The sequence below is a fragment of the Crocodylus porosus genome, unplaced genomic scaffold (genome assembly GCF_001723895.1).
Source record: "Crocodylus porosus isolate Cpor-Errol unplaced genomic scaffold, CroPor_comp1, whole genome shotgun sequence".
NCBI lineage: Eukaryota > Metazoa > Chordata > Crocodylia > Crocodylidae > Crocodylus > Crocodylus porosus.
Genome location: NW_017728948.1, coordinates 66,056,925 through 66,076,201, shown reverse-complemented (window position 1 = coordinate 66,076,201; position 19,277 = coordinate 66,056,925).

The following is a 19,277-nucleotide window of genomic DNA, read 5'->3' as shown; positions in this document are numbered from 1 at the left end:
GTAAGGGTGGCCAGAGCCTGGAACAGGCTTCCCAGAGAGGTGGTGCTCTCACCTTCCCTGGAAATCTTCAAGAGGAGACTGGGTAGGCACCTGGCTGGGGTCTTATAACCCCCCCTCCCCCAGTGCCCCTTCCTGCCTGTGGCAAGGGGTTGGACTCGATGATCTGTCCAGGTCCCTCCCGACTCAGTGATTCTATGAGTCTATGTGAGGAGGAAGGGAAGGTGGTGAGCAGGGATGCCTGTAGTCTGTGCCAGGCTCCAGCAGAGTGGAGAGGCCAGCCCTGCTGTGGAGCAGAGAGCCCTGCCCAGCTCAGAGATCATGCTGGGATGCTGGGGGAATCTGATTTAACTTGAACCAGCAAGGGGTCTGGGACAAACATTGCATAAATAAGTTTGACCCAAATCAGTTAAGTCTGATATTACATTCAACCAAATTTCTCTCAAATCGGTTTCAGCCATTTTCAAACTGCTTTATGCGCACTGAACAACTGTTCTGTTACAGGTTTAAACCAGTTTCTGATCACTTAAACCAGTTTACGTCTAATGTCTGCCCCAGCCTTAAACCCCCCCAACAAGTATGCCCTTCCCTCAATCATTAGAATTACAAAACAATACATTTACGGTCTTGTTAGTTGTTTCATAGTGTTTGAAAAAATAATACCTTCCCACTTCTCTAGCTTTTTTTTGCAATCACAATGAAGAGATTTTCTTTAGATTACATCTGAGATCATTCTGTATTGCAGGATTCTGGTAGTTAGGGTTCTAAGAAACAAACCTCACTACAGGGTCAATTCATCTACATAATTCTTACATTGATCACTATTTACAAGTTACCTGTCCACAATCAGCTTGAAACAATGTCTCAGATTTGCCTCATGGTTAATTCCTACTTTTAGTATTAAAAGGACAAAAAGGAGAGATTTTTGTGAAAATGGTTGAATACAAGATACTCAGAAGGGTAGCTGTGTAAGCATCAGTCTAAACTTAGAAAACTTAGTAAGTTGTCCTGGTGGGGGGTGCACAATAGTGTCTGCTTCCTGCCAGAAAGGTTGCTGTAAACTGTTTGAGAAGTTCTCCTGATTTCCTGATAGAAAATATTTGCTGGCTTCCCCAGTGCAAATGCACCCTGACTCTTCCTCAAGTGACAGCTCTCACACAGTTTGTAATATGTGTATATTGAATAGCAATATACAGTTGTTAAGAACATCACCAGGACCTAGGTATTCTAAGGATACCCTTGGCATTACCAGGAACTATGATAATCATTGCAGAATTGAGAAGCTCAGTCTTGCAGATCTTGCAATTCTGTAACCATCATCTGGGATATTATCATTGTGCCACTAGTTTGTGATATCACTTTGTGTCTTTGTACCATGTTTCAATGTACAGTGTGATGACGTTAGACCTGTTGCCATGGCATTTTCAAGGCTTTTTGGCATGCCCTGCTGGAAGAGGTATTTTTATATTAAATGCAAGGTGAAGGACAACCATAAAGTATCCTCTCCTGGCACATTTTCCTCGAACAGAGGAAAATGTGTGCACTTTCCTAGCTAATTCATGATACACCTTCCTCCTGCTTCTATCACTGGGTACTGACTGACACAACCATGACCAAGCAGTGGTTTTCCAATTGTGTTTTGTGGAACCCTGGGATTCTGCAATAGGTCATCAGGGGTTCTTCCAAGGGACTGGGAATAATGGCAAAGAGTACCAGCCATTGCTGGGCCAATTTGCCTGCTCTGCCTCAGTTCACAGGATAGGGGTAGGGGTTCTGTGGCAGAAGCAGTGATATGAAAGGGTTCTGTAATTTTAGGAAGTTTGAAAAAAAAAAATCACTAAATCTAACAGACACTTCCACTACTAGTAGTTGTATTTTCCACTACTGCATTCTTAACTTTCAGTGCCACCCTGCAATAGCTCTCACTGCTGTATTATAAACTTTTTCCACTGATACAACCAAGGGCACAGAGCTCCCCAAGGTGGAAATTCCACCTGGGAATGTGTTCCAGCATAGCAAGACACCCAGAACTCCAGTCCTTCAGCCAGAAGAACCCTAGAGTATGCAAAATCACTATGGCAAGAGAAAGAATAAAAAGCTTTCTTGATCAGAAAGACAGCTTCTTCTTGGGAGTCCACTTGTACTGTGTAAATGGAAAGCTATTTTGGTCTGTTTTAATCCCCGAAATCAATATATATGCCACATTGCTACCGAAACATACATGCTGTAGGCTGGGTAGCCGCAAAGCATTATCCAGGATCACAGCTTTATCATATGACTGGAGGCAAAGAGTGCATATCTCCTTACAGTATAGATTTCAGAAACTGTAAACTTCCAGAATGACACAAATAGGTAGCCTCCTCTTGATTTAAAAGACAGTCACTAAACTTTTACACTTTCATGACATTTTACAAGCAATCCTATGGATTGGATGTCCTTTCTACTTGTGACAAATAGAATGAATAGTTTGATGACTAGTGCTGAGTGTTCATAAAACTATGGACTTAGAGAGGTTGATTATATCACAACATTCTGCTAAAAATGCCTTACCTAGTAAAGAGAAGCCAGACCAAAATTCCACATTCAAGTGCATCCAGCCTTGGGATGTGTTCAGAGTTGGAAAGCAGGTCAAGATCTGTATTTTGAAAATAGCTCACAGATTTTATAAAGGAATTAAAACTTTAGATCAAAATGCAATTGTGTTTTGGGAAGTTTGAAATGCAGGTTATATATGTTGCAAAATGGAAGTTAGAATTTTGTGCCCCTTTTTTCTCACATCTTGTATTTATGATCAATGTGAACAACAGGATACTAAGCTCAGGATATATTAATGCACATTAATTGAGCAACAGATAAGGGAGAGTACAAAGTGGTCTATTATTTTTTTTCCTCAGTGGGCGTGTCTACAGAAGATCCTTACTGCACATTGGCCTTATAACACTGTGCAGCACAAACTATGCTAATAGCCTACTGTGCAGTGTTATTAGGCTAATGTGCAGTAAGCATTACTAATCATGCACCAGTGCTAATGTGCAGTAACTTTAGGTAATGCGCTTTTAGTTAGTCCTTTATTAAGGAAGTAGTAAAATTAAATGCACAGGATCTAAGGCATATTAATGAATGTGTAGATGCACCCAGTGTTAACTATATTAGGACTGGAGCTCTGCTAGGATTATTATTTACTGTTTGTAGCACTGTAGTGGCCAAAGGCCCCTACCATCAAAATTGTAGATTTATCTTAAATGCTAAGATGGCATATTTCACACCTGAAAGAGCTCATAGTTAAAAGAGCAACAAACAATATATATATATAAGAGGGAAGAGAGAGATTGTAAGCAAAGTAATGAAACTGATAATAGGTGCACGTCCTGTTAACCCACGTATGTATAAAGCCTGCAAGTTCTGTTTTATGTTTATCAAATTTGATTTAAATAAACCCAATTTCCCCCGTGTTTTATCCCTGAGCCTACCAAAACACGAAGCAAAGCTGTGCTGAACACAACACACAATTAATGTTTTTATTTTTTTCAGATTGACTGGTGACCAGCATCACCACACATGCATGCAGAACTAAATCCAACATTCCTGATCTTGAAGTGCTCTGAAGCTCCTCATTCATAGTTCTGAGAATCCCTACAATCAGAAATCTCATCCAGAAAGACTGTTTCCATTTATAAAGTACTGAATCAATGACTGGGACAAGTTCCAGTTTGAACCTTGACCTTAACCTTTGGTTGAAGCAATAGAGAAGCTACATGCTTGCTCTTAAGGGGCATCTCTTAAATGGGGCATACCAATCGTGCTACCACATAACCAGGAATAAGTGAGGACTCTGATTTCAGGCTGTGTTGTGGTTGTGAAGTGACAATCTGCATTAGAGGAAAGATGTGAAGAAAAGCTTTGTAGCAAGAGAAGCATCTGGAGACCTATTGACTCAAAAGCACTGCCAGACTGTGGTCAGTGGTAAAAAACACCCAGATGTGCAGTACCCCCTAGGTGTATGCAGCATTTCTTCCTGCACTCAGCTCTAAAGAATAGAAGGGTAAGAAGAAGAATCATAGGATAGTAGAATCATAGAAAATTAGGGTTGGAGGAGAAGGTAATCAGGAACACAGTCAGCATGGATTCACCAAGGGCAAGTTATGCCTGACCAACCTGATTGCCTTCTGTAACAAAGTGACTGGCTCTGTGGACGTGGACAGGCATTGGCAACACGTAGGGGATGCACATGAGTGCACATACACCCCCTGAGATTAGCCACTGGTAGCACCTGTGAGCAGTCGCCGCTCGTCCCCCCACCCCTTGCTGCCAACACTGCTGGCAGCATTGCGGGTTGTTGCCGATTACTGGTCAATGCTTGCCGCCCCCCTCCCCCTCACCACCTGTGGGAGCTCCTTGCTCAGCCCACCCCCACTGCAAACACCGCTGCAGCCACCTGCAGAAGCTCCCCACTCGCCTCTGCCATGCCTCTGCCGACGGCACTGCTGCCACTGCCTGCAGGTGGTTGCCGTGCCTCCACCCCCAGTTTCAGGAGGCATGCAACATTCATGCGCACAGACCAGTGGATGTGGTATACCTCAATTTCTGTGAAGCTTTTCATACAGTTTCTCACAACATTCTTGCAGATAAACTAAGGAAGTATGGGCTGGATGAATGGACTGTAAGGTGGATAGAAAACTAACTGAAGCATTGGGCTTCGAGGGTAGTAACTGATGTCCAGGTGGCAGCCAGTATCAAGTGGAGTGCCCCAGGGTTCAGTTCAGCCAGTTTAGTTTAATGTCTTCATCAATGACCTGAAAGACAGCATAGAGTGCACCCTCAGCAAGTTTGCAGATGATACCAAGCTGGGGAGAGTAGTAGATACACTGGAGGGTAGAGCTAGGAGTCAGAGTGACCTAGACTAATGGGAGGATTGGGCCAAAAGGAAACTCATGAGGTTCAGCAAGGACAAGTGCAAAGTCCTGCACTTAGGACAGAACAGTCCCATGCACAGGTACAGGCTGGGGGCTGAACGTCTGGGCAGCAGCTCTGCAAAAAAGGATGTTGGGGTTAGAGTGGACAATACGATGAATACGAGACAACAGTGAGCCCTTGTTGCAAAGAAGGCTAACAGCATACTGGACTTCATTGGTAGGAGTATTGCCAGGAGGTCAAGGGAAGTGATTATTCTTCTCTATTCAGCACTGGTGAAGCCATATCTAGAGTACTGTGTTCAGTTTTGGGCCCCCTGCTGCAGAAAGGATGTAGAGAGTGTCTTATAAGGCAGTGAGAAAAGTGAGTGCTGTAACTGGTATGGTGGGCTAACCAAGTATATAGTTTGCTTAAAAGGAAAAACAAAAAGACAGTGTGTGTTTTGCATTGTCACCCTGGGGAAATGGGGAGATGGGAGCAACCTTGGAATTCATGTTCCAGCAACGGGGGATTCCAGAAACTAGCATCTCGCGCAGCCAGTGGAGGATCTGGAGATGGTACGACCGAAGGTCACTGCTGTAATGTCTGAAGGAACCACTTGCCAGGTCATATTACAGGGAGGAAATGTGTAATAAAAACTAGGGGTTACAATTAAAGTTTACTTGATACCAAATCAGATGAGGGGCTGTGTCAATCCTTGGGGGTCTCTGGTAAGAAGAATCCTAGTGGCAACAGTTAAATATTAGAAAAAACTCTCTCACTAGGAGAGTATTAAAGCACTGAAACAGGCTACCCAAGAGAGGTTGTGGATTCTCCATCCTTGGAGGTTTTTAAGACCCAGCTAGATAAAGCTTTGGCTAGGATGATCTAGTTGGGGAGGGTCCTGCTTTGAGCAGGGGGTTGGAGACACCTATCTAACCTTAACCCAGGGACTTTCAACAGGCCTATATCCAGTTTCATACTGGAGTTCTGAGCTCTTGTTAGGGCTTCCGTCAGGCCCAGGCAACAATCACTCTGCCAGCAGTACTCCTCGCTTCTTGGAGAACATGCAGCCCATCAAACAAACAGCAAACCAAAAGCACAGGCAGCTCCAGATCACTTACTTTCCCTGGGCAGGACCTTCTCTTCCCCTTCCTCCTCTTGCTCCTAGCAAACTTCCTATAAACTGCTTACCCTGTTTGCAGCCCCTGGTCACAGGCTCCCTGGTCATGCCAGGAGTCTCCTTTTACACCCAGAATCATAGAAATCATTGAAAAGTAGGGCTGTAAGAGACTCAAAAAGATCATCTAATCCTGCCCCCTGTTCAAAGGAGGATCACCCCCATCTCAGTTGTCCCATATAAGTACTCATCTAACCTAAAACTACATAATCAACTCTGTCACACAGCTATGAGGCTTAGTGCCCAAAAAAGCCCAAGGGCACCCTAACCTGCTACAGCAAAAGAAGGAGGACAGGGTTTGTCAATGTCTTGCTATAAGGGTTGTTAAAATGTATTTGACAACCATGCCCCCCCCACTGTGGAGGAGCCATATTGACTGTTTCTCTCTAGAGCCATATTGGGTCAGCCATAGGTCCATCTATCCCATTATCATGTATTGCACAGTGGCAAAGAGTAGATGTTAAAAGGAAGAGTATATCCAGACTGATCCAGCCTCTCTCTTTCCTTGTAGGCCTCTGAATGCTAAAAGCTATAAAGTCCTAAAAGAATCATAGGACATTAGGGCTGGAAGGAACCTCAGGATTACCTAGTCCAGTCCCCTTCTCAAGACAGGATTGTCCCTGACTAATCCAACCCAGGCAAATGTTTGTCTGAACTGCTCTTCAAAACTTCCAAGGATGGAGATTCCACAACTTCTTTAGGCAGCCTGTTCCAGTGCTTGACAACCTTCATAATCACAAAGTTCTTCCTGACCACCTTAAATTTCCCCTGCTGCCATTTGAGGCCATTTTTCCTGGTCCAGTCCCTTACAGCCACAGAGAAAAGCTCATCTCCATCCTTTCTCTAACGCGCCCTTCAAGTATTTAAAGACTGTTATCAAATTCCTCCTTATTTTTCTCCAGACTAAGTAATTCTGATTCTTTCAGCCTTTCCTTATAAATCATGCTTCCCAGGCCTCTAATAATTTTTATCACTTTTTGGTTGGATCTTTGCAATCTGTCCCCATCTTTAAGTGTGGGGCCCAAAACTGGACGCAGTGCTGAATGGACCAGAAGAATCACTTACCATCATTTGCAAGTGATACTCCTGTCAATACAACCCAGGATGCTGTTAGCTTTAAAAAAAACAAACAAAAAAACCCAAAACAAAACAAAAAAAAAATCAAGAGCACACTATTGGCTTATATTCAGCTTATGGCCCACTGTAACCCCCAGGCTTTCTCTGCCATCAGCAGCCTAACCCATTATTCTACAATCTGTATCTGTACATGCAATGATTTTGTCCCAAGTACAGGGCTTTCCACTTGTGATCACTGAAACTTAGCTGATTGTATATCATTTTTTCAGTTTATTCAGGTCATTCTGGAACCTAGCCCTATCCTCTGGAATGTCTGCACCTCCACCTAACTTGCTGTCACCTGCAAATCTGCTAGGCATACACTCATCCCCATCATCCAAATAAGAAAGATCTTAAACAAGGACAGAGCCCTGGAGAACTCTACTTGATACTACCTCCCAACTAGATACTACTCATTTGGCATGATGATCCATGATGATGTATCCACCTTATTGTATGTTCATCTACCATAGTCTGTATTTCCTTAGCTTGTTAAGGAGAATGTCATGAGAGATAGTATTAAAAACCTTGCTAAAGTCAAGGTATATCATTATCCACTGCTCTCCCTCCCCACCCACTGAGCCTATCACATTATCTTAGAAGGAAATCAATTTGGTTATTAATGATTTATTCTTGGTGAATCCATGTTGGGTCTTTCTGACATGGATCACCTTGTTCTCCTTGAGGTGCTTCAAAATAGATTCTCTGAGGACCTGCTCATTGATCTTTCCAGGTACTGAGGTGAGGCTAATTGGTCTGTAATTTCCCGGATCCTTCTTTTTCCCCTTACTTAAGGAAGAGTACTATATTTGCCCTTTTCCACTCATCCTGGACCTCACCCAACATCCACGAGTTCTCAAAAATGATAGCCAGTGGTCGCATCTACACAAAACACTGACTGCACATTCATTACTGTGCAGTCATTTAGTGATTGTTTATCATTTTACTTGTTTATACAAGTACTAAATGACTGCACAGTAACCAGAGTTGATGTGCAGTAGCATTGCCGAATGGCTTTTTCATGACACTGACTGCACACTAACTCATTACATGACAAGCTACTGTGCAGTCAGTGTCTCGTGTAGATGTACCCAATGGCTCTAAAATTACCTCAGCTAATTCCTTCAGTGCCGCAGGGTGTATTCCATCCAGTTTTGCCAACTTGAAGACATCCAACTTCTCTAAATAGTCCCTATCCTGTTCTTTCAGTATGCTAGGCTGCTTATCTTCTTCCCTATTGCTGCCAACTGTGCTCTTCATTTGGTAACTGACTTTATTCAAGAAGACTAACATAAAAGGCATTAAATAGTTCAGCTGCCTTTATCATTTCTAACTCGACTAGGTTGCCTTCTTCATTCTCATAAGGGACATATGGTTTATTTTGGTTTTCCTTACTTTTAACGTACTTGTAGAATCCATTCTATGTCCATTGCCAGTTATCTCTCAGGCCATGCCTTGGCCTTCCTAATTGTCTTCCTGTATGCCTGTGCAATACTCTAATACACTTCCCTAATAATATGACCAAGTTCTCACTTGTTGTAGGATTCCCTTTTGATGTTAATTTAATGAAGAGACTGCTGTCTAGCCAGGTCAGTCTCCTGTTGCATTTCCCATTCTTCTGTCACATCAAAACAGCTTGCTCCTGCACCCTTAATATGGCCTCCTGTGGGTCCAGGACCCCGGATCTGCCTGCCGGATGACAGGAGACTGCTGCTGCTGGCAAGTGACAGTTTTGCTTGTTAGCTCCTTGAGTTTCAGTTTCCCAGAAACCTCTACACCTATCTCCTTGAAACTTGGCAGGCTTCATACGCTCAGAAGGGGCTACCATCCCTGCAAGTCTAGAAATGACAAAGTTATAAGCAGTTTCATGCTTCCCCATTATAGCCTATGGGTGAAACATTGAAACAGTGAAATTGTTTTGATGAAATGAAATGGAACAGTGCTTTTGAAATGAAACAAAACTCAAAATGAAAAGCTGTTCTGTCGAAATGGAAGTTGAAGCAGAATGATGCCATTTCACACAGCCCTATAAGATAACACTTTAGAGTTTCTCTAGAGCAGAGATTTTCAATCAAGTTTCTGCAGCACCCTGGGATGCCATGACATCCGTTTAAGGTTACTGTGGGGTACTACCCATTGTTAGGTGGGCAAACACCTAATGCAATTCACAAGATAAATGAAGAGATTTCAAATAGAAACCCAGAGTGCCAATAACATCTGACTTGTTGTGGTCTTTGAGATTTTGCCACAAAACAATTGCTCTAGTATTTTCCATAGACAAGAAATGAATGAAAGCTAAGAGCTGGCATTTTCCATACTTCTGCAAGTAACTAAACTTACAGATACCTTGTATATACTACCCTGCTCAGTCTAGATACATCTTCTGTTTTTTTGTGCTCTGAGCGGCCCCTTTCACAACTGGGCTTCAGTGCAGGAGGTCTCAGCATGGAAGATTTGAGTCTCAAAAGGCTGGGACCACTGCTTTAGAGAAGTACTATATTTTTGCTTAAGCTTCTTACTCTTCCATTTTTTTCTTTGTATCCCTCCTTTTAAATCTCTATTATACATCACGGACACCAACAAAGGAAACATCAGCTGACCAACGGTCAGTGATGACATGGTAAAAAGACACTTGGAGGGACTGGCTGTATTCAAATCACCAGGATTGGAGGGACTCCACCCATAGGTAATGAAGGAATTAGCGGGGCTTATAGCTGATCTACTGGCAAGAATACATGAGCGCTCATGGTGCTTGGGTCAAGTTCTGGAGGATTGGAAGAGGGCTAATGTCATCCCAATTTTTAAGAAGAAGAGGAAGGAGAACCTGGGGAACTATAAACCAGTCAGCCTTACAACTATATCCCTGGGAAAATCCTATAAAAAATTATCAAGGAGCACATCTGTGGGATCCTGCTAGCTCATGTGATGCAGAGGGGTAACCAACATGGGTTCTTAGCAGGCTGGTCTTGCCTGACTAACCTAGTTTCCTTTTATGACAAGGCCACCAATTGTTTAAATGCAGGAGTTGAGGTGGATGTTATCTATCTGGACTTCAAGATATCCCATAGCATCCTTATAAATAAACTGAGGGGATTTGCCTTGGATGATTACACGGTAGACTGACTAGCAAATTAGCTCAAGGGTCACACTTGGAGGGTGGTAGTAGATAGGTTGGTGTCAACTTGGAAAGATGTATGCAGTGGTCTCCCTCAGGGATCAGTTCTGGGGCTGGTGTTGTTCAATATCTTCATCAGTGATCTGGATAAGGGGGTGGGAAGCACCCTGTCCAAATTCATGGACAATACAAAATTATGGGGTGCAGCTAACACCCTGGAGAGGAGTACCCAGATCCAGGCTTACTTAGACAGGTTGGGGAGGTGGGCAGAGAGCAACAGGGTGCAATTCAATAAGGACAAGTGCAAGGTGCTGCATCTAGGGAGTTAGAACTGCTATCATACCTACAGGCTGGGGGGCAACCTTCTCAGCTCCACTGAGGCAGAAAGAGATATTGGAGTCACCGTTGACTCCAGGATGAACATGAGTCACCAATATGATAAAGCAGTTGGCAGAGCCAATCGCACCTTGTTGTGCATCCATATGTGCTTCACAAACAGGTCCAGGGAAGTGATTCTCCCCCTCTATGCAGCACTGGTCAGACAGCAGCTGGAGTACTGTGTCCAGTTCTGGATGCTGTAGTTCAAGTGAGACGCGGACAACCTCGAGAGGGTCCAAAGAAGAGCCACTCACCTGATTAGAGGCCTGCAGGGAAGGCCCTACGAGGAAAGGCTAAGGGACCTTAACCTCTTCAGCCTCTCCAAGAGAAGGCTAAGAGGGGACCTAGTAATGGTGTACAAATTCATAAGGGAAGAGCAACACGAAGTAGGCAATGATCTATTCAGCAGGGCACCCCCTGGAATGACAAGGAACAATGGCCATAAGCTACTAGAGAGAAGGTTTAGGCTGGACATTAGGAAAAAGTTCTTCATGGTCAGGGTTGCCAGAATCTGGAACAGAATCTGCTCACCCCATCCTTGGGGGTCTTCAGGAAGAGACTGGACAGGCACCAAGCTGGGATCACATGACCCCAGGGTCTTTCCTTGCCTGCTAGGGACAAGGTGTTGGACTAGATTGCTCACTGACTTCCCTTCTGACTCTATCAATCTATCTGGATCTCAGAATTTTGAGAATTATAGAGACTACTCAACAGTTGGATACTTGCTGGCCTTTTCTGTGAAAACACTAGATTTTGCAGCTGGAGAGCATGGGTGTTTTGGTCTTATTCTTGTAGGTTCACCTGGGTTCAGCTTGTTGCAATGCTTGCACTTTCAGTGTTGAAAAAAAATTTAATCTACCACAAGTTTTTCCTTATCACCAGCCTTTGACACCTGTAGGGCTTGGTGGTACTCTCCCTTGTGGGTTTTGGAGGTAAGAGGTCTTCTGGAGTCCCTCGGTATACACAGGCTGTGGCTGGTGTAAACTGCAGTATAGGTGTAGGGATACAGAAGCTAGCTTCTTAGCAGGGTAAACGAATCCATGTTGAGCTCCAAGCTACTGCAGCTATGCTTCTTCTAGTACATATGCTTCCAGATAGTTTGTGTCTCTCTACCCTATTGCAGTCTAGACATACCCTCTTTTTCCATCTGAGTACAACTGGGCTTCAGTGCAGGAGGTCTCAACTCCAGTTTCAATACCAGTGTTGTCTGTGAGTGCCAACAGTGGCATGGAACCCTTTCTTTATGCCATTGCCTTTGTTCTAGTCTTAGGCATTACTTATGTCCTGGGTGAGACCCTGGAATAACCTTTTTTTCCTAGTACCAGGGCTCTACTACTTGTTTCTTCCAGATCTGACAAGACTGTCATAGATTGCTTTAACAGATGAAACCTCAGCCACACATCCTGCAGCTTAAAAGTTCTCACGGAGAATGACAGGCATACTGAGTACTCAGCACGCTTAGTATATGGGACAGAAAAGGCATCTGTTGAGCTTGTCTTTCAACAGAATTAATCCACAGCAGAAAGGGCAAGCATGAGGCCCACAGGGTTGGAATCCATCCTACTAAAATGCTCTGAACGGAGGCAGATGTATAGGGGAGGGGAAGTTGTACAAGGCTGCCCAATTTGAATCTAGACAGGCCAAATTTGTTCATGGTTGTTCTTTACATGTGGAAGAGTAGAAGTCTAGAAAGATTTTAGCTGGAGGTAAACAATAGAGAGTTAGACACTGAAAAGGTTTTGTCTCGCTGCCAATGGCAATAAGAGGAAAGAGAAAGAGGGTCACGGTCACCTTGCAGTTATATAGTGCAGGGTGCATATGGGACCAGGACAAAACACTGCTTTTCAAAAGACTCCAGTCTCATACCCAGGAAGAGCATGAATATCTACAGTGGATCCATAGGGAAATAATGCTTACACAATAATTTTCACCCAGAGTGCTATGGCACCCTGGAGTGCTTGAGATTCCTTCAAGGGTGCTGCAGATTGCCATACAAATTAGCACGAGGTGTGCCAACTTGATGCACAAGATTAAAAACAAAAACAAACAAACACAAAAAAAGTTTTCAAATAGGAACTCACATGGTAAAAGCAGTCTGACCTGTTGTGGTCCAAGTTCTTGGCAATAGAAGAATTGCTCTAATATTTTTCTGGAGTCAACAGTGAATGAAAACTGAGAGTTAACATATTCTGAAGGGTGCTGAATGTAAAAAGATTGAGAACCACTGCCCCCTTATATACATGTACATATTTATGTTAGGGTAGGGTGATCTCAAACTTTGTGAAACCATGACCCTGAGTGCTGGATGGCAGCAGCAGGGGACAGGAAAGCTCTCATGCTGCAGCCGCTACTGCCATCCACCACTCTGTGCCACCACCACATGCCACTTAACTGTACCACTGCGCATACCCCCTGGGAAGTCTGCAGCCCCCTTTTAAGTTGCTTGTGACCCCTGTGGGGTCACAACCCACAGTTTGAGACCTCCTGTGCTAGGGGTATATGTCTTTGTGGATCCATTGTAGACATGCCCATCTTTCTTGGGAATGAGACTGGAGTCTTTTGAAAAGCGTGTCTGTTTTTGAAAAGCACATAGATAACTGTGAACACAGGGAAAACACATCTCTCTCTCTCTCTCTCTCAGCCCAAGAGCCAGGCCACACCCTCATTTTCATTCTAATGCTTCCCTCTAGAGACTTGTATCAACAGAGGAATGACCCTATCTCTTCAGGGTCCCTACCTTGTGAAACTAAGGTTGTTAACCTAATTAAATTGCTAATATGCTGGTAACTTGTGTTTACTGGATAGGGCACTGTTCTCAAAGTGGTTTAGGAACAATGGTTAATTAATCCTCATGACAACTCTGTGAGCTATACTATCTTCCTTTTCCAGGTGATGCAACTGGAGGCCTTAACAGTCTTGGCCATGTTGGAGCTCCTTTGAGAGTGTAAGGGGTGCCTGTGATCACTGCTACACTTTTGAAGTAAAGCATACTTGTGTCTTTCGACTGCAAGAGCTCCAGAGAAGGGAGGGGCTATGAGCCTGTTCTGACCTTTTCTTCTCTTAGGGAACTTAGGGCTGCTGTTCTTGGAATGCAGAGATCATTTTTGTGCCTGGCTTCCAAACAGTGGAAAAGAAGGCTGGCTCCTTGGGGTAATTTTGCATTGGGATGGGCAAACATCTGACCAGAGATAAGGTGCTAAGGCCATAAGATAAGCCAAAAGCAAACTATGGTAATAGGAGTTCCTGACTCCCATTCCTACCCTCAGACCTCCTGGCCATGTTGGTTTCTCCTATGCAATGTGGAGAAAAAGAGGAACTAACAACAAAGTCCCAAAGAAATAAAAACTCACCTCTTGTCTTTCTAACAGAGAACATGAACATTCAGTTATATTCCATTAAAGGCAAAACTTTTCTATGTATTATGAATCTATAAACCTAACTTGAACATGAGCACGCAGCACAAGGTACGCAGATGACACATACTGTAAATAAACTTTAGAAGGCAGCAGGTGCTCTAGTTCCTAGATGACTGAATGCAATTGTTTTCTAGTGAGCTGAGCACTTAAAAAGTATTTGTGCAATCTTGCCAAAAAATACAAACTGTGCCATTTTTATTTTTAGATGCAGACTTCCTCAGGGAAGAAATTATCGAGTAAATGATTATGCCACAGAGTAAATTAGAACTACCTACCCATGCACTGCTTGCCCTTCTCAGTGCCATGGGTTTAGTAAAAGGCTTATGTACCCACCAGGCCAGAGGTATCATAGCCATGGAGGAGGATGCCCATGTTACACTAGTTTTAAAAACTTACCAATAGCTGAACTTGCTTTAAAGTGTCTTTCAAAATTTTTTACCTCCTATACATGAACAACTGGTGCCTCCTGGGACTGGGTGGGCACCCGCAAACACCAGCAGCCATGTCGGCAGTGGCCAATCTCGGGGGGGGGGGGTACATACCCCCTTGTGCCCTCCCTACATGTCAGCTATGTTCCTTTAGAGTCAAATGCTAAGAAATATCAGCTTTAAATGCATCAGTGATCCACAGTTCTCTTGATTTCAACTGAAATTAGGCCTTCAGTAGATAGGAACCTTGCTGTTTCTTTAATACTTTGTAACATAATTTGTTAGAATTAATAGCAATGACTTAAAAAATATTATTGGACTATAGAGCTTTGCATCTAGTGAGCATAGACATTTTTGCTGACAGATGTGAAAAAATAAAACAACTGCTTTACTGGTTGGATAGATATCTGGCTGGGGTATTATAATCCCAGCACTTGTTCCTGCCCAGGGCAGGGAGTTGGTCTTGATCTGTTTATGTCCCTTCTGACCCTAGAGACCATGAAACTGGAAAAGGAAGCATGTTAGTTTAACCTGGCTCCCCAGCATCTATATAGATCAGATGCTTCAGCAAGGCTTTTTGGCACTTTTATGTAAAGCTGATTAGATAAAAGTGCCAAAAAACCCCACCAAGCATGCAACCTATACAGACATTGGGTGAGCCAGGTCAAACTAATGTGATGCCTCTTCTGGGCATGTGCTGTGCTTGGTGCAGAAGCATGCCAGGCTTAAAAGTAAAGCACTGTTTTGGTTTGTTTTTTCATGTCTGTAAGCAACCTTTAATGGTAAACTTTTCTCTGAAATGCTTCTCCAAGGTTAGGAATTTAAATATTTCCTTTACTGTTTCCCCTCACATTTCATACAAGTTATAGGGCCGACAGTGGAGAATTTAAAAAATATTGAGATAACAGTCAGGCATGGCTGTGTTTTATCTTTCTTCGGGAAACAGAAACTGTATTATACAATACCCAGTCACAGTTTCTGTTAAGGTTTTGTTTATAAAGGGTTAATAAACACTTAATAGATGTTATGTTGTAAACATAAGTAGCAGGGGTTGTAGACGGATATAATCATATGAAAAGAAGTTATTATAAATAGTTATAATCCAGGAACACAAACAATAGGGCTGTACAAAATTCTGATGGGTGTTTCATTTTGAAGAGATTTTGACGCGTTTCAAACTCAAAACAGCGAAATCCAAGTGAACAAAAGGCTTTGAACCAGCTTCAAAATGAAATGAGGGCACTTGAAATGTTTTAGAAGTTTCTAAACATTTCAAGTATCAAAGCAGCCCTGTTGCAGGAGGTGGAAGAGAGCCAGGGCTGTGCTCCGAGTGGCTCCGCCAGCCCCACGGAGCTCAGGCTACCCTCCCAGCACTTCTGGACTCCTCCCGGAGGTGCAGGCCCCCAGATCTGCACGTGGGATGCCAGCAAGTGACATGAGTTTTGCTTTCAGCAGTTTGGAGGTGCAGTTTTCCAGAACTCCCTGCGCCAGGCATCATGCCCTCAGAAGGGGCTACCATCTATGCAATTTTCATCCGAATCAGGCAAGAAATGACAAAGTTGTAGGCATTTTCATGGATTCCCCAGTATAGTCTATGGGCAAAATGTCAAAATGCATCAACACTGTTTCGACAAAATGGAACAGTGCTTAAAAACAAAAAGAAAAGGTGAAACAAAACATTGTCCTTTCAAAACATCAAAATGGAAGTTGAAATGGCGCTGCTTCGCACAGTCCTAATAAACAACCTATTGACTTGTTGGATTTTTAAATAACTGATTAACCATGTATTAGATTTAGACTATCTGTTTATCATTTATTAACCATTTTAAAACATTTTTCTGTGGAAGTTTAAAATAAGGTAAAAGTCCCTGTCTGGGAGACCTCCCTGATAGCCGAAGAATCAGGCCCAGCACTGAAATCTTATGTTTTAATTGTGCTATAACTAGTCAAGAATCAGAGCTGAGGAAAGCGTTTGCATGGAAAGTTGCAATCACCTAAGGGGCTTTGCAGTTTGTTAGATGTTAGGACAGAACCTTACTCCTTTTACTCACATGATTTCTTCTGGGTCTTTTTCTGCAACCAGGCTGAATGTCACTTGCCACATCAGAATTCCTTACATTTTTCAAGATTTTCTGTGTGACTGCTTATGTGCTTCCAAGCAGTCCCTCCTGGGACACCCAAAAAATCTTGCACGAGCTCATACTGCTTGAGCTAAGGAAAAGTCTGGTAGCTGGCAGCTGTAAATGGCTTGTTCACCTTTTATGGAGCTTAGCCACTAGAGGGGCACAAAGATCCACATTGTTCTAGGACGAATAAGATTATTTTTAAGGTCAACAGCAAAGCTTCCTTTGAACATCCAAGAGGCTTACTATTGAGCTGTGCTGCTCTAATGAGGAAAGAGAAGCTACTTTCCAGGAACTGTAGTTCAACAGCAACAACTTCAACTTGGCTGGGCTAACTGAAACCTGGTAGGACCCTACTCACAATTGGGTGGTAGGCATTGAAGGTTATAGGTTGCACAGACGGGATAGAGTGGGGGAAAAAAGAGGGGGTGTTGCTCTTAATGTTGAAGAGCAATATACAACTTCTATAATCCAGATGGGATCAGAGGAGGGCCAAATGAGGTACTGTGGGTTAGGATACAAGGGGATCAAGGGGAAAGGAACTTGGTAGTCGGGGGTCTACTATAGACTGCCACACCAGGAGAATGAGCTAGACCTGGAATTCTCTGGGCAGCTTTCAGAGACTGTACAGTCAAGAGATACGGTTGTCATGGGTGACCTAAACTACCCTGACATCCGCTGGGAGGAGCAGTCAGCCAGAACTAATCATTCATGTAGGTTCTTAACCTGCATACAGGACCTCCACCAAATGCAGAAGGTATACAATCCCACTAGGGGTAAATGCCTTGCTGGACTCAGTGCTGGCTATGGGGGACAACCTGGTGGGGGATCTGCAGGTACAAGGCCAGCTAGGGGATAGTGACCATCGGTTGACTATCCAGCAAAGGGTGGGAAAAGTAACCAGTGGGCAGAAGTGCTAGACTTCAGAAAGGCTGACTTCAGTGTGCTTAGGAGCTTAGTTAGTGGGGCATTAAAGCTCAAGACCACTGACAAAATGGGGGTCCAGGAAGGGTGGTCATTCCTCAAGGAAGCGTTCCTTCAGGAACAGAAGGAGGCAATCCCACTGTGTAGAAAAGGGGTAAAGGGGCCAAGAAACCCTCCTGGCTGAACAGGGAAATCCAGGAAAGCGTAAGGGCAAAAAAGGGGGCATACAGGCTGTGGAAGCAGGGGGTAGATACCACGGAGGAGCATACCTCCTTGATCCACACTTGCAGGGAATCAGGTTAGGAAGGCCAAAGCAGCATTAGAACTCAGGCTTGTGACAAAAATTAAGGTCAACAAAGAGTCTTTCAAGTATATAGGAACCAAAGAGGTGCAGAGCAGCATTGGACCTCTGCAAGATAGACAAGGGCAGCTGGTGACAGATAGAAGGGACAAAGCAGAGCTCTTCAATGAGTTTTTTGTCTCTGTATTCTTGAACTTGATTCTAGACAAATCTCCCAAATGCATTAATGACAGAAGCAGGAGAAACAACAGTCCACCAACTGTCAGCACCGACTTAGTAAAGAGACACTTGGAGGGGCTGGATGTATTTAAATCAGGAGGACCGGATGAGCCAGTGTCATAACAGAGCCACTGGCATGAATGTTTGAGCACTCGTGGTGCTCAGGTGAGGTCCCAGAGGACTGCAAGAGGGCCAACGTGGTCTCTTTTTTCAGGAAGGGGAGGAAGGAGGATCTGGGTAACTATAGGCCAGTTAGTCTCACCTTTATCCTTGGGAAAACCCCTGAAAAAATTGACAAAGAATTACATTTGCAAGAGTCCAGAGTGTAATATAATGCTGAAGGGCTACCAGCATGAGTACATAGCAGGTAGCTCCTACCTGACTAACCTTGTTTCTTTCTATGACCAGGTCACTAAATGCTTAGATGCAGGAGCCAAGGTAGATGTCATGTATTTGGACTTTAAGAAGGCCTTTGACACGGTATCTCATCCTATTCTTATAAACAAATTGAATGGCTGTGCCACAGACAATTACACAGTCATGTGGGTGGCAAATTGGCTTAAGGGTCATACCCAGAGAGTGTTGGTGGACAGCTTGAAAGATGTGGGGAGCAGGGTCTCCCAAGGCTCAGTCCTTGGGCTGGTGCTGTTCACTATTGTCATCGGTGACCTGGATGTGGGTGTGAGAAGCACTCTGTCCAAATTCACAGATGTCACCAAACTGTAGGGTGAAGCAAACACGCTGATGAGAAGAAACCGAATCTGGGCAGACCTGGACAGGTTAGAGAAGTGAGCAGAGAACAATAAGATGCAGTTCAACAAGGACAAGTGAAAGGTGATGCACCTAGGGAGAGGGAATCACCAGCACACTTATAGCCTAGGGGATAACCTTCTCAGCAGCACAGCAGCAAAAAGAGATCTTTACAATGTAACCAATAGGGATATATTCCAAGACCTTGACTTACCTAAGGGATAGCCAGCACGGGTTTGTTGTGGGTAGGTCTTGCTTGACCAATCTCATTTCCTTCTATGACCAAGTGATCTATCACCTGGAAAAGGGAGAAGAGATTGATGTTATATATCATGACTTCAAAAAAGCCTTCGATCTGGTATCCCATGATCACCTCTTGGCGAAACTGGCCAATTGTGGCCTTGGGTCCACCACAATCCACTGGCTGGAAAATTGGCTCC